The sequence below is a fragment of the Oncorhynchus keta genome, unplaced genomic scaffold, assembly GCF_023373465.1.
Source record: "Oncorhynchus keta strain PuntledgeMale-10-30-2019 unplaced genomic scaffold, Oket_V2 Un_contig_7686_pilon_pilon, whole genome shotgun sequence".
NCBI classification, from domain to species: Eukaryota; Metazoa; Chordata; class Actinopteri; order Salmoniformes; family Salmonidae; genus Oncorhynchus; species Oncorhynchus keta.
The window spans coordinates 30839-45514 of NW_026289615.1; the positions used below are offsets into that span (position 1 = coordinate 30839).

The 14676-nt window shown below is 47.2% G+C and overlaps 1 pseudogene; it reads left to right on the top strand.

Annotated features, from left to right (window-relative positions):
• Positions 1-1116: 1116 nt before the first annotated feature.
• On the top strand, positions 1117-3744 carry LOC118379823 (polyadenylate-binding protein 1-like; annotated as a pseudogene).
• Positions 3745-14676: the final 10932 nt, after the last annotated feature.

Consider the following 14676-nt stretch of genomic DNA (forward strand, 5'->3'; position numbering starts at 1 on the left):
CACCTGCCTCTGCTTGAGAACCATATCAGGCCAAACACAGAAACAGACAAACTAGACACACAACATTAAATGCCCACTCAGATCACACCCTGACCAAACAAAACATAGAAACATACAAGGGTGTGGGTGTGACACTACCTGGCATGATGCCTCCTTGCTGTCCCCAGTCCACCTGGCCGTGCTGCTGCTCCAGTTTCAACTGTTCTGCCTGCGGCTATGGAATCCTGACCTTTTCACCGGACGTGCTACCTGTCCCAGACCTATTATTTGACCATGCTGGTCATTTATGAACATTTGAACATCTTGGCCATGTTCTGTTATAATCTCCACCCGGCACAGCCAGAAGAGGACTGGCCACCCCTCATAGCCTGGTTCCTCTCTAGGTTTCTTCCTAGGTTTTGGCCTTTCTAGGGAGTTTTTCAACATGCTTCAACACCTGCATTGCTTGCTGTTTGGGGTTTTAGGCTGGGTTTCTGTACAGCACTGAGATATCAGCTGATGTACAAAGGGCTATATAAATACATTTGATTTGATTTTGATTTGAGAGAAGTTCCCTCAAGGGAAAAAACTAGTTATTCTATTTGATTCTGTAAAATTATATTATATTTTAATATATTCTATTAATTTCTCTTCTATCCTATTCTATTGTGTATATGGATGTGATTGAAAGGATTACAGTAGCTAGAATGTGTAATGGCGTAGCTGACTTAACTATGTATTTTTATTGAATGTTGAAGAAATAAGAAATAACATTGGAGAGGATGGGATGTTCTTGGGAGAACAAAAACCGGTGCAGTTTTAAAAGTATAGAAATGGCATCAGAAAGCTATATGTTAGTATTTTTGTTAGTAACCTTGCTGATGGAAGCACACTAATAAAGTGGAAGGAGAAACAAATGTAAAATGTTGTTTTGATAGATGACATTCTTGATACACACTCTTTATGACATCACAAAGTGCCTGTGACATAGGGGTTCCAGAATCATACTTGTTGACATCTCATGTGCTGGAACACTCATTTGTCTTGCATGCAAGGTATCTATCAAACTGTTCTACTGAGAAGACACTAGACTGTCAAATCTGTTAACCCTTGTATGGTCGTCATGGACATATTCTTATGTATGAACATACTTTATTCTATAAATTCAGTCTAAAAGGGACAATCCACTCAATTAAGGTCTACGAAGATAGGAAGACCCAACGATCCTTGGGATATACTGTAGATATATAAACTTTTACCAAAAGGATGTTGAGTCTGCCTTGGACAGTATGAAATGGAATGTGACTCATGTGGAATCAACAAGATCCTTCTCTGAAGAAGAGCATCGTTGTGAATATTATTGTCAAGAATCTGGATAAGCCAAGCATTAGGGGACACATTTTATATTCTGTCCTCTAAGGTTGTTTGTGATACTAAGGGCATACCCGAGGGTACGGTTATGTAGATTGCACAACCCAGGACGCTGTTGAATGAGCCAAGAGATTGAATGGTAAGATGTTGGCTGATGAAATAGTGAGCATTGAACTATTTAAATCATGTAAACAGAGAGAGGCTGAATTTGGATCCAGGGCCAAGGAGTTCACCTATGTGTACAGGTACATCAAGGACTTTGGCATCAACATGGATGATGACAAACTGTGAGATATGGTTGACATGATGAGTGTTTGGCAGATGTGTCTTGTGTAGCCAGCCTACTGTTGTATATTCTCTTGTTGTCTGTTTAGTTGACCTTTTTATTGAGTTGAGGACGATTCTGTCCTTTTCAGCTCCAGGGAGTGTCATGGTTGATCACAGCATGAAATCTAGAGGATTCGGCTTCCTCAGTTTCAAAAGGTAGGAGGATGCACAGAAGGTGAGAGATGTCATCCATTATTGTCACTGTCTAGATGTGTTACGGAGCTCAGTGTCTGGGAGACCAGTGTGTCATTGGAGTGCATCTGATTTTGTCAGGCTGTGGATCAGATAAATGAGAAGAAGGTGAACAGGAGGTGGATCTATGTGGGCCACGGCCAGAAGAAATGCGCAACAAGCTCTCACAATCTCATGTCACAATTAGACGTTTATCCATGTTTCTCAAACGTCAGCTTTAGAAGTTGTTCCAAACTTAAAATGTAGACGTGTTTAAGGTTACGTTTAGGCATTAACTCTGAATTTTTAAGGATAGGCATTAACTGTGAATGGTTAAGGTAAGTGTTAAGGTTTGAGATAGGCTTAAAACAAAAATCCAAAAAGTGGCCAGTTTCTACATCATCTCCCAACATCCTCAGATATGGATGGACATCTAATCCTTGTATCACCGGTGACCTGGCTGGAAATGCAAGTGCCAGACGTTGCTAAAATACAGGATTCAGCTGAGGAAGAAAGCCGCATTAACGGAGTCAATCTGTACATGAATAATATGGATGATAGCTGGGACGGTCATCTTCTCCAGAAAGAGCTTTGCCACTTAGGAACAATCACAAGCACCAAGGTGATGATGGAGCACGGTTCAGAACAATCACAAGCACCAAGGTGATGATGGAGCACGGTTCAGAACAATCACAAGCACCAAGGTGATGATGGAGCACGGTTCAGAACAATCACAAGCACCAAGGTGATGATGGAGCACGGTTCAGAACAATCACAAGCACCAAGGTGATGATGGAGCACGGTTCAGAACAATCACAAGCACCAAGGTGATGATGGAGCACGGTTCAGAACAATCACAAGCACCAAGGTGATGATGGAGCACGGTTCAGAACAATCACAAGCACCAAGGTGATGATGGAGCACGGTTCAGAACCATCACAAGCACCAAGGTGATGATGGAGCACGGTTCAGAACAATCACAAGCACCAAGGTGATGATGGAGCACGGTTCAGAACCATCACAAGCACCAAGGTGATGATGGAGCACGGTTCAGAACAATCACAAGCACCAAGGTGATGATGGAGCACGGTTCAGAACAATCACAAGCACCAAGGTGATGATGGAGCACGGTTCAGAACAATCACAAGCACCAAGGTAATGATGGAGCACGGTTCAGAACAATCACAAGCACCAAGGTGATGATGGAGCACGGTTCAGAACCATCACAAGCACCAAGGTGATGATGGAGCACGGTTCAGAACAATCACAAGCACCAAGGTGATGATGGAGCACGGTTCAGAACAATCACAAGCACCAAGGTGATGATGGAGCACGGTTCAGAACAATCACAAGCACCAAGGTGATGATGGAGCACGGTTCAGAACAATCACAAGCACCAAGGTGATGATGGAGCACGGTTCAGAACCATCACAAGCACCAAGGTGATGATGGAGCACGGTTCAGAACAATCACAAGCACCAAGGTGATGATGGAGCACGGTTCAGAACAATCACAAGCACCAAGGTGATGATGGAGCACGGTTCAGAACCATCACAAGCACCAAGGTGATGATGGAGCACGGTTCAGAACCATCACAAGCACCAAGGTGATGATGGAGCACGGTTCAGAACAATCACAAGCACCAAGGTGATGATGGAGCACGGTTCAGAACAATCACAAGCACCAAGGTGATGATGGAGCACGGTTCAGAACAATCACAAGCACCAAGGTGATGATGGAGCACGGTTCAGAACCATCACAAGCACCAAGGTGATGATGGAGCACGGTTCCCCCAATCTGGCTCCAGAAATCATAGGCATGCTCGCGGAGCTGGAAAACTCTGAGCTGCTCCACATGCTGGAGTCCCCACAGACCCTGCACGCCAAATTAGACTGAGGCAAAGACACGGTCTCAATGGGGATAGTCAGCTCAGCCTCGATCTATGTTGAGCAAAACAAAACATTGTGGTGTTTGCTTTAGCAATCTTACTGGAATAAACACCTCCTCAATTCCTGTCATTATTGAAAGAGATTGTGATACCTCACATCTCAAAATAGGGCTACTTAATGTTAGATCCCTCACGTCCAAGGCAGTCATAGTCAATGAACTAATCACTGATCATAATGTTGATGTGATTAGCTTGACAGAAACATGGCTCAAGCCTGATGAATGAACTGTGTTAAATGAGGATTATCCTGGTTACACTAGTGACCATATCCCCTGGGCATCCCACAAAGGCAGTGGTGAGGCTAACATTTATGACAGCAAATTTCAATTTACAAAAAATTAAATACATTTTTATTTTGAGCTTCTAGTCATGAAATCTATGCAGTCTATTCAATCACTTTTCCTCACGGAGTTCCCATAATTTCTATCCGACCTTGTAGTCATGGCAGATAACATTAACATTTTTGGTGACATTAAATATTCACATGGAAAAGTCCACAGACCCACTACAAAAGGCTTTCGGAGCCATAATCGACTCAGTTGGTTTTGTCCAACATTTCTCCGGATCTACTCATTGCCACAGTCATACCCTGGATCTAGTTTTGTACCATGGAATAATTATTGTGGATGAAATGTTCTTCATCATAATCCCTGACAATCGGACCACGATTTTATTACATTTTCAATAACAACAAATAATCAGCTCAGACCCCAAACAAGGATCATCAAAAGCGTGCTCTAAATGATACAATTCTGGGACAACCCAAAGATTCCTAGATGCCCTTCCAGACTCCCTCCACCTACCCAAGGACATCGGAGTACAAAAATCAGTTCACCACCAATCTGAGGATTTTAATTGAAAATTCCGTAATACCTTAGATGCAGTCGCACCCCTAAACATCTGGACCCTGATCTCTCTTTTGATGAACATATCAAGAATATCTTTGTAACATTTTAAAAAATCATAAACTTTTTGTACCAAAATTATACAGAAAAGCTAATCCATGCTTTTGTCACTTCTAGGTTAGACTACTGCAATGCTCTACTCTCCGGCTACCCAGATAAAGCACTAGATAAACTTCAGTTAGTGCTAAACACGGCTGCTAGAATCCTGACTAGAACAATTTATAATTTTACTCCAGTGCTAGCCTCTCTACATTGGCTTCCTGTTCAGAACGGATTTCAAGGTTTTACTGCTAACCTACAAAGCATTACATGGGCTTGCTCCTACCTATCTCTCCGATTTGGTCCTGCCGTACATACCTACACGTACGGTCACAAGACACAGGCCTCCTTATTGTCCCTAGGATCACTAAGCAAACAGCTAGAGGCAGGGCTTTCTCCTATAGAGCTCCATTTTATGGAATGGTCTGCTTATCCATGTGAGAGACGTAGACTCAGTCTCGACCTTTAAGTCTTTACTGAAGACTCATCTCTTCATTCGGTGCTATGATTGAGTGTAGTCTGGCCCAGGGGTGCGAAGGTGAACGGAAAGGCACCGGAGCGATGAACTGCCCTTGCTGTCTCTGCCTGGCAGGCTCCCCTCTCTCCACTGGGAGTCTCTGCCTCTGACCCTATTACAGGGGCTGAGTCACTGGCTTACTAGTGCTCTTCCATGCCATCCCTAGGAGTGGTGCGTCACTTGAGTGGGTTGAGTCATTGAAGTGATCTTCCTGTCTGTTGATATCCCTCTAGTGGTGTGGGGGCTGTGCTTTGGCAAAGTGGGTGGGGTTATATCCTGCTTGGCCCTGTCCGGGAGTATCGTCGGATGGGGCGACAGTGTCCCCTGACTCACCCCTGTCTCAGTCTCCAGTATATGTCCTGCAATAGCCGGGGGGCTAGGATCGTTCTGTTATATCTGGTGTAATTCTCCTGTCTTATCTGGTGTCCTGTGTGAATTTAAGTATTATCCCTCTAATTCAATTCAATCCCAGGGCTTTATTGACATGGGAAACATATGTTAACATTGCCAAAGCAAGTGAAGTTGATAATAAAGAAAAGATAAATAAACAATAAAAATGTACAGTAAACATTACACTCACAGAAGTTACAAAAGAATAGAGACATTTCAAATGTCACATTATGTCTATATACAGTGTTGCAACGATGTGCAAATAGTTAAAGAACAGAATGGAAAATAAATAAACATAAATATGGGTTGTATTTACAATGGTGTTTGTTCTTCACTGGATGCCCTTTTCCTCTGGCAACAGGTCACACATCTTGGTACCGTGATGACACACTGTGGTATTTCACCCAATAGGTATGGGAGTTTATCCAAATTGGGTTTGATTTCAATTTTTTTGTGGATCTGTGTAATCTGAGGGAAGTATGTGTCTATATTATGGTCATACATTTGGCAGGAGGTTAGGAAGTGCTGCTCAGTTTCCACCTCATTTTGTGGGCAGTGTGCCACAGTAAAAGTCTTCTCTCGAGAGCCATGTCTGCCTACGGCAGCCTTTCTCAACAGCAAGGCTATGCTCACTGAGTCTCTAAATAGTCAAAGCTTTCCTTAAGTTTGGGTCAGTCACAGTGTTCAGGTATTCTGCCACTGCGTACTCTCTGTTTTGGGCCAAATAGCATTCTAGTTTGCTCTGTTTTTTTGTTCATTCTTTCCAATGTGTCAAGTAATTATCTTTTTGTTTTCTCATGATTTGGTTGGGTCTAATTGTTTTGCTGTTCTGGGGCTCTGTGGGGTCTGTTTGTGTTTGTGAACAGAGCCCCAGGGCCAGCTTGCTTAGGGGACTCTTCTCCAGGTTAATTTCTCTGTAGGTGATGCCTTTGTTATGGAAGGTTTGGGAATCGCTTCCTTTTAGGTTGTTGTAGAATTTAACGGGTGAAATTTGTTGCAGAATTCTGCATGCAGTCTCAATTGTGGCGACTGGACCTTTTTTTTGGAACACCATTATTTTTGTCTTACTGAGATTTACTCCAGGGGCCCAGGTCTGGCAGAATCTGTGCAGAAGATCTCGGTGCTGCTGAAGGCCCTCCATGGTTGGTGACAGAAGCACCAGATCATCAGCAAATGGTAGACATTTGACTTCAGATTCTAGCAGGGTGAGGCCGGGTGCTCCCTCCCTCCCCTTCCGGAGGAACTGAGCCCTAGGATCATGCCTCAGGACTACCTGGCCTCATGACTCCTGGCTGTCCCCAGTCCACTTGGTCATGCTGCTGCTCCAGTTTCAACTGTTCTGCCTGTGGCCAGGGAACCTTGACCTGTTCACCTGACGTGTTACTTTGTCCTAGACCTGCTGTTTTCGTCTCTCTCTCTCTCTCTCTACCGCACCCTCTGTCTTGACCTCTGAATGCTCGGCTATAAAAAGCCAACTGAGATTTATTCTTGAGGTAATGGCCTGTTGCACCCTCTACAACCCCTGGGATTATTATTTGACCCTGCTGGTCAACTATGAACGTTTGAAGAACAATCTGGATTTAAACGGCAATGTACTCTTATAATCTTCACCTGGCACAGCCAGAAGAGGACTGGCCACTCTTCAGAGCCTGGTTCATATTTAGCATTCTTCCTAGGTTCCTGCCTTTCTAGGGAGTTTTTCCTAGCCACCGTGCTTCCACATCTGCATTGCTTGCTGTTTGGAGTTTTAGGCTGTGTTTCTGTTTAGCACTTTGTGACATCTGCTGATGTAAAAATGCTTTTATAAATACATTTGATTGATTGAAGGTGGAGGATGCATCTGCTGTCTACGAAGCGTGGCCCAAGCCAAAACACCTGCCCCAGTGGCTTGAACATTCAATATGGCATTTCATTTTGCAAACATCACAGCAAACATGACAAGCATTGGACAATAAACTATGTATTTTAAGTGAATAAATGATTGACTTTGCCTTGTCTAGATGAGGTTAAGTTGAAGTTTAGCTTAAAACGTTGAAGAGTAGTAGGAACCAGAATAAGAATGTGTGTGTGTGTGTGTGTTTGCTTTCCTGTGTGCATGGTGCCATAGCCCTTCTCTGCCAGCCCTGTGGTCCTGTATCCACTCCTCCAGTTCCTGGGACAGATGGAACTGCCTCCAGCCTCCAGCACTATTCTCTATTACAGAAGATCTAATTAGCCGTCCGTATCAAAGGAGATGTCAGAGTGACGTTGCCGGCTGTTCTGTCAGACCAGCTTACAGAACCGGGGCCTGAACTGTCGCCCTGTCGCCGTGGTACATAGCTAGCTATAGCTCTATAGTGGGTGAACATCCAGCTTCATAGTGGCATGGTTGTGTCCCAAATGGGCCCTGGTAGTGCACTAAACAGGGAATAGGGTGCCATTTGGGCCACCATGCACAATGATGTATCTGGGAGGGCTAAAGGAGTGGTTTAGTCTACAGTTTCATTGTGTGTCCCAGCCAGGCCTAATCTCTGTTAACCCAGAAGTCAACTCTTGAGTCATTTGTCCCCCCCATAGGGGACAAAAACCCTCAAAACAGTGACGAAAACCCTCAAAACTGAACTAATTGAACAGATTGAACAGTAAATGCTATATTCTACAGGCAGATGATGGATTAAGTTATTCTGGTCATATTTTGTGGTTGTTCTGCAGACTGGATAACACACTTGTATGACATACACACACGTGAAAAGATAGAAGCACACACACACACGAATGAATGCGAGTGCACAGACACATGCATACACGAACGGACACACACACACACACACGAGACACAGAGAAAAGGGGTGAGGGGAGAGAGAATTACATCACACACATCCATGATTTATGTTCTCCACAGACACATAATGTAAGGAATGGAGGCACTGAGCTGTAAATCTCCCTGAAGGCTATGATAATCACTTGGTAATGGGATGGTTCAGAGGTTGGTAACAGCCTGACCCAGCCGCTAACCCAGGACCAAACTTAAGCAAAGTCTAGAGAAAAAATATTACAACAAAACAAAAGATATTTTGATTTATTGTGGCGTTAAGTTGCCTTTTGCTTTAACCAGTCAGCCCTTTTTATGAAAATATGAATTCAAAAATATATTCATGCTGGGCAAGAAGAATTACGTTTTGATTTAATTGAGTATCCCATTTTTAGCTTAGAAACCCTACTGTTTCTGCACAAAGTCATACTGCTGCATTGAATTATTCCAGACTGTTTGGCAAGATTCTGTTTGGCAGAAACAAATACACAGGCTATAGAACCGCAGTTACCAAGATTGATTGAGGAAACACTCTGTGGTGTTGACAGAACTAAGGGTCTGGGGGTTGAAGCAATAAGGCTAAAGCACTGAACTGCTTCTCACCTCAATATCCACATTACTATGATAACAGCAATACAGTACAGTCCCAGCACATGGCCTGATAAACATGAATTATAGAGACATATGATGGATCGGTTGCTACAGCTGTTACCATAGTGACCTGATGTGGCAACAGGACTGGAGAGTGTCTCTGTCTATCTGTTGGTCTCTTTCTCCCTCTCTCTCTTTACCTCTCTCGCTCTGTCTCACTCTCTCTCTTTTGGTTCCTCTCTCCCTCTACATCATTCTCCTCCTGCCTATCTGTCTCTGTCTATCTGTTGGTCTCTTTCTCCCTCTCTCTCTTTACCTCTCTCGCTCTGTCTCACTCTCTCTCTTTTGGTTCCTCTCTCCCTCTACATCATTCTCCGCCTGCCTATCTGTCTCTGTCCTGAACATTACTCTCTTTCTCTCTGTAAATCTCTGCAGTTGTATATCACTCCACACCATCTCCCTTTCCTTCTCTCGTCTCCTTCTCTCAATCATTTTCGCTCTCCCTTTTTATTTTGTGCCTGTCTGTCACTCCTTGCACTCCCTCTCCTGCATGTGCACCCCCTACCCTCTCTTACACTCCTTCCCTTCTGTCCTGTTCCCCTCCATCCCGGTCTCTCCCCTCGCTCTCCTTTATCCCACTCCCTCTCCTGCATGTGCACCCCCTACCCTCTCTTACACTCCTTCCCTTCTGTCCTGTTCCCCTCCATCCCGGTCTCTCCCCTCGCTCTCCTTTATCCCACTCCCTCTCCTGCATGTGCACCCCCTACCCTCTCTTACACTCCTTCCCTTCTGTCCTGTTCCCCTCCGTCCCGGTCTCTCCCCTCGCTCTCCTTTATCCCACTCCCTCTCCTGCTGCACTCCTTCCCTTCTGTCCTGTTCCCCTCCATCCCGGTCTCTCCCCTCGCCCCTTTATACTCCCTCTCCTGCATGTGCACCCCTACCCTCTCTTACACTCCTTCCCTTCTGTCCTGTTCCCCTCCATCCCGGTCTCTCCCTCGCTCTCCTTTATCCCACTCCCTCTCCTGCATGTGCACCCCTACCCTCTCTTACACTCCTTCCCTTCTGTCCTGTTCCCCTCCATCCCGGTCTCTCCCCTCGCTCTCCTTTATCCCACTCCCTCTCCTGCATGTGCACCCCCTACCCTCTCTTACACTCCTTCCCTTCTGTCCTGTTCCCCTCCATCCCGGTCTCTCCCCTCGCTCTCCTTTATCCCACTCCCTCTCCTGCATGTGCACCCCCTACCCTCTCTTACACTCCTTCCCTTCTGTCCTGTTCCCCTCCATCCCGGTCTCTCCCCTCGCTCTCCTTTATCCCACTCCCTCTCCTGCATGTGCACCCCCTACCCTCTCTTACACTCCTTCCCTTCTGTCCTGTTCCCCTCCATCCCGGTCTCTCCCCTCGCTCTCCTTTATCCCACTCCCTCTCCTGCATGTGCACCCCCTACCCTCTCTTACACTCCTTCCCTTCTGTCCTGCTCCCCTCCATCCCGGTCTCTCCCCTCGCTCTCCTTTATCCCACCCTCTCCTGCATGTGCACCCCCTACCCTCTCTTACACTCCTTCCCTTCTGTCCTGTTCCCCTCCATCCCGGTCTCTCCCTCGCTCTCCTTTATCCCACTCCCTCTCCTGCATGTGCACCCCCTACCCTCTCTTACACTCCTTCCTTCTGTCCTGTTCCCCTCCATCCCGGTCCCCTCGCTCTCCTTTATCCCACTCCCCTCTCCTGCATGTGCACCCCCTACCCTCTCTTACACTCCTTCCCTTCTGTCCTCCCCTCCATCCCGGTCTCTCCCCTCGCTCTCCTTTATCCCACTCCCTCTCCTGCATGTGCACCCCTACCCTCTCTTACACTCCTTCCCTTCTGTCCTGTTCCCCTCCATCCCGGTCTCTCCCTCGCTCTCCTTTATCCCACTCCCTCTCCTGCATGTGCACCCCTACCCTCTCTTACACTCCTTCCTTCTGTCCTGTTCCTCCATCCAGGTCTCTCCCTCGCTCTCCTTTATCCCACTCCCTCTCCTGCATGTGCACCCCTACCCTCTCTTACACTCCTTCCCTTCTGTCCTGTTCCCCTCCATCCCGGTCTCCCCTCGCTCTCCTTTATCCCACTCCCTCTCCCATGTGCACTCCCTACCCTCTCTTACACTCCTTCCCTTCTGTCCTGTTCCCCTCCATCCCGGTCTCCCCTCGCTCTCCTTTATCCCACTCCCTCTCCTGCATGTGCACCCCTACCCTCTCTTACACTCCTTCCTTCTGTCCTGTTCCCTCTGTCCTTGTTCTCCTCCACTCCCTCTCCTGCATGTGCACCCCCTACCCTCTCTTACACTCCTTCCCTTCTGTCCTGTCTCCCCTCCGCTCTCCTTTATCCCACTCCCTCTCCTGCATGTGCACCCCCTACCTTCTCTTACACTCCTTCCCTTCTGTCCTGTTCCCCTCCATCCCGGTCTCTCCCCTCGCTCTCCTTTATCCCACTCCCTCTCCTGCATGTGCACCCCCTACCCTCTCTTACACTCCTTCCCTTCTGTCCTGTTCCCCTCCATCCCGGTCTCTCCCCTCGCTCTCCTTTATCCCACTCCCTCTCCTGCATGTGCACCCCTACCTTCTCTTACACTCCTTCCCTTCTGTCCCGTTCCCCTCCATCCCGGTCTCTCCCTCGCTCTCCTTTATCCCACTCCCTCTCCTGCATGTGCACCCCTACCTTCTCTTACACTCCTTCCCTTCTGTCCTGTTCCCCTCCATCCCACTCCCTCTCCTGCATGGTCTCTCCCCATCGCTCTCCTTTATCCCACTCCCTCTCCTGCATGTGCACCCCCTACCCTCTCTTACACTCCTTCCCTTCTGTCCTGTTCCCCTCCATCCCGGTCCTCCTCGCTCTCCTTTATCCCACTCCCTCTCCTGCATGTGCACCCCTACCCTCTCTTACACTCCTTCCCTTCTGTCCTGTTCCCTCCATCCCGGTCTCTCCCCTCGCTCTCCTTTATCCCACTCCCTCTCCTGCATGTGCACCCCCTACCCTCTCTTACACTCCTTCCCTTCTGTCCTGTTCCCCTCCATCCCGGTCTCTCCCCTCGCTCTCCTTTATCCCACTCCCTCTCCTGCATGTGCACCCCTACCTTCTCTTACACTCCTTCCCTTCTGTCCTGCTCCCCTCCATCCCGGTCTCTCCCCTCACTCTCCTTTATCCCACTCCCTCTCCAGCATGTGCACCCCCTACCCTCTCTTACACTCCTTCCCTTCTGTCCTGTTCCCCTCCATCCCGGTCTCTCCCTCGCTCTCCTTTATCCCCTCCCTCTCCTGCATGTGCACCCCTACCTTCTCTTACACTCCTTCCTTCTGTCCTGTTCCCCTCCATCCCGGTCTCTCTCCTTTATCCCACTCCCTCTCCTGCATGTGCACCCCCTACCTTCTCTTACACTCCTTCCCTTCTGTCCTGTTCCCCTCCATCCCGGTCTCTCCCCTCGCTCTCCTTTATCCCACTCCCTCTCCAGCATGTGCACCCCCTACCCTCTCTTACACTCCTTCCCTTCTGTCCCGCTCCCCTCCATCCCGGTCTCTCCCCTCGCTCTCCTTTATCCCACTCCCTCTCCTGCATGTGCACCCCCTACCCTCTCTTACACTCCTTCCCTTCTGTCCCCTCCCTGTTCCCCTCCATCCCGGTCTCTCCCCCTCGCTCTCCTTTATCCCACTCTCCCTCTCTCTCTCCTGTTTTCTCTCATTCTCTCCTCTCTCTTGCTCTCTCTCTCTCTCCCGTTTTCTCTCATTCCCTCCTCTCTCTCTCTCTCTCTCTCTCTCTCTCTCTCTCTCTCCTTCCATCTATCTCTATGACAGATAGTGTCTCTACACACCAGTAGAACTGAGAGAGAGAAAGAGACTGTGTGGCCACGCACGCCTCCAACTCAATCATCAAGTTTGCGGACGACACAACTGTGGTAGGCTTGATTACCAACAACGACGAGACGGCCTACAGGGAGGAGGTGAGGGCCCTCGGAGTGTGGTGTCAGGACAATAACCTCACACTCAACGTCAACAAAACTAAGGAGATGATTGTGGACTTCAGGAAACGGCAGAGGGAACACCCCCCTATCCACATCGATGGAACAGTAGTGGAGAGGTTAGCAAGTTATAAGTTCCTCGGCATACACATCACAGACAAACTGAATTGGTCCACTCACACAGACAGCATCGTGAAGAGGGCGCAGCAGCGCCTCTTCAACCTTAGGAGGCTGAAGAAATTTGGCTTGTCACCAAAAGCACTCACAAACTTCTACAGATGCACAATCGAGAGCACCCTGGCGGGCTGTATCACCGCCTGGTACGGCAACTGCTCCGCCCTCAATCGTAAGGCTCTCCAGAGGGTAGTGAGGTCTGCACAACGCATCACCGGGGGCAAACTACCTGCCCTCCAGGACACCTACACCACCCGATGTTACAGGAAGGCCATAAAGATCATCAAGGACAACAACCACCCGAGCCACTGCCTGTTCACCCCGTTATCATCCAGAACACGAGGTCAGTACAGGTGCATCAAAGCTGGGACCGAGAGACTGAAAAACAGCTTCTATCTCAAGGCCATCAGACTGTTAAACAGCCATCACTAACATTGAGTGGCTGCTGCCAACACACTGACACTGACACTGACTCAACTCCAGCCACTTTAATAATGGGAATTGATGGGAAATTATGTAAATATATCACTAGCCACTTGAAACAATGCTACCTCATATAATGTTACTTACCCTACATTATTCATCTCATATGCATACGTATATACTGTACTCTATATCATCGACTGCATCCTTATGTAATACATGTATCACTAGCCACTTTAACTATGCCACTTTGTTTACATACTCATCTCATATGTATATACTGTACTCGATACCATCTACTGTATCTTGCCTATGCTGCTCTGTACCATCACTCATTCATATATCCTTATGTACATATTCTTTATCCCCTTACACTGTGTATAAGACAGTAGTTTTGGAATTGTTAGTTAGATTACTTGTTGGTTATTACTGCATTGTCTGAACTAGAAGCACAAGCATTTCGCTACACTCGCATTACCATCTGCTAACCATGTGTATGTGACAAATACAATACGATTTGATTTGATTTGAGAGCAAAAAATAGAGAAAGAGAGGGGTTTGACTTACATGAGCCTGTTAAAGTAAAATAGATACCACCCCCACCCCCAGAGATCAACCCGCATCAAAAGCCATCACCATTTAAAACACAGTAACACTGCTTTATCTGAACATGTTTTACCTCTTTTACAATAATGGTGAAATAAACATGACTAGACACTTGCCCAGCCTTGTGTACCTTCCTTGTCCAAACACCAAGTCAACCACTGGGCAGGATCATAGAACCATAGCATCTTACAGCAGCCCCTTACATTCAGCCTTCATACCAAAGGAGAGGGTCTTCAGTGGGGCAACAGAAGAATTAAAGGCCCCTGGAGACTGGAGCTAGCATTGCCTGCATGTGAATGATGTAACGTGGCCTCCAGGCAAGACTTCATCATGCATGTTACACAACTCCGAACTATCTGTCCCTCCTGGGATCTGGTCTCTGGGCTTGGTGGGGGGTCCAGTGGATATGTGAAATCATTAGCCTATGATGTCCTGTCTATGGACATCTTCAATGGTT